The following is a 2,276-nucleotide window of genomic DNA, read 5'->3' on the forward strand; positions in this document are numbered from 1 at the left end:
CTATAGCCTATAAGCATTAGGTAAAAGCGGTATAATTCTAAAATTGATCTGATAAGAGTGTAATATTTCTTAAACGATTCGCATCTGAATTTTCATTTTTCTAAAAATACAATAAAAGAAACTATAAATAACATTAAATACAATAATTAAAAAAGTATACACAATCTAAATGCAGAATGCTTAATACAAAATTTGATTATTTAATAAGCAAAACAATGTTGATTTAGAAAATATAATTTGTTATTATATTCTATATATTTTATATATTCTATTCAGAATACAGATAAATTTAGTCCTAAAATGTACTATGTATAATAATATGAAGGCATATATATATATATTATAATAATTAATAATGCATAATATAGGAAAATACATCACTTATTTTTATTAATTAGGTACCTATAAAAAAGGTTAGGTTAGATTACTTATGGCATATGTCATTTTAAAAGAAAATGTAAATGTCTCGGAACTATTATAATGAAATTAACGATTTTCTTATTAATTCATTGAAAAAGTTAAAAAGATAGCTATAATAACCCTATAGCCTATATGGTATGAAAAAATAAAGTGTAGATACTATATAGGTACGCCATTGAAATATCACATACCTATTATAATTATATTATTAATAGGTATTTAATAGTGTAACTGTATAAGTACCACTATACCAAACAACAGAGATATAAGATATTATAGGTAATTACTGGCTATATATATGTACGATGTACCTATAAAAGTACCTATATAGATTATAGAATCAATAGTAAAAAAATACGTAAGTTCTTAATATAGGTATTTATAGGTGATAGCTAAATTAAATTCATAACTAAATAAATAATATCTAACATTTTAAAAAGTTTGATGTATTTTTATTGTTTAATATTTTAATTACCCAAATTGTGTAGAATGACAGAGTATTATTGATCATTGTAAGAATAATTGGATGGTTTCTCATTTGTATCAATGACGCTAATCCGGTGATTAGTAATATGAGTATCTGTAAAAAAGAAATGTAAATTTAATAATTTTATTAAAAAACGTCTGTTACGTTTACATAATAACTATAGGAAAAACATTCGGGTTGTTTATCTAGATCAAATTTGCTACCAGAAACCACTCTCAAACTTTAAAATTGAAGCAAATGGTCTGCTCTAAAACATGACGACATCGACATGCATAAAAAATAATGTTTAAAATAAAACACACATCGTTGAAATAACAATACAACTATGCTCAGATATTTAGAATATAAAATAGGTCGATCAATATAATGAGATTTATAAAATATCATCAAGTGAAAAATACACATTGATTTTTAAATTAACCTCAAGTGAAACATTGATTGGCAATTACTGCTCAGTGCCCACACTACATAATATTTTTAACTTTTAATTTTCTGTCATGCACGAGCCAATAGCACGGGGAAATTTCTATATTATAGGTATAATATAGGTACTTACTGAAATGACTAAATTCAAATTGATATTGAAAAATCCAAATGCTGTTATTTCATCAAAGTCCGAAATAGTTATTTGATTCAAAAACATTTTAACCTAATTGATTAATACATTTTAATTATTATTAAAAAAAAATAAAAAATATTAAAATCTGGCTTGTGTAACATTGCATGTTCACGGGCGACTGGATTCTATACAAGGAAATGGGTATAGCTACCTATTCCAAGAACCACCTTGTTAAGATTAACCTCTTGATATAGCGATTTTTCAGACTTAGACGATAGTCGGAAACAGTGGCGTATTTAGGGGGGTGGCCCCCTAGGCCAGGGCCCATAGTGAAATTGCAGGTTCAATCAAACCATTGCATGTATATTTGCACTGTTTACAGTTTTTCACCATGATTAAGTTAGCCGGTTGATTAAAATCGTTTTTGAGGAATCAACAAGGAAATGTTATATTGTCAGTACTTGCTTTGATGACTTATTGACTTTGGTGTTAAATTCATAGTACCTAAGATAATATCAAAATATATAAATGACACTGTCATTATTTTTAAAAAAAAGAACCAAAAAATTAATTTTACATAGGAATTATAAAATTAAATTGCGCAATTTATATTTGTACTGTATATATTTAAATGTCATAATTATAACCACCCTAAAAAATGTATAATTATGGCCATGTTAGTCGTTCTATGCTTGTCTAGTGATGACTGATAAATCGGCCCATAGTGAATATAATTCGTATATACGCCACTGGTCGGAAACAAAAGTTGACGACGAAAACTGATTTATCAGGTGGTCTGACCAAACCGGA

This window comes from Acyrthosiphon pisum, chromosome A1 (assembly GCF_005508785.2).
Source record: "Acyrthosiphon pisum isolate AL4f chromosome A1, pea_aphid_22Mar2018_4r6ur, whole genome shotgun sequence".
Lineage (NCBI taxonomy): Eukaryota > Metazoa > Arthropoda > Insecta > Hemiptera > Aphididae > Acyrthosiphon > Acyrthosiphon pisum.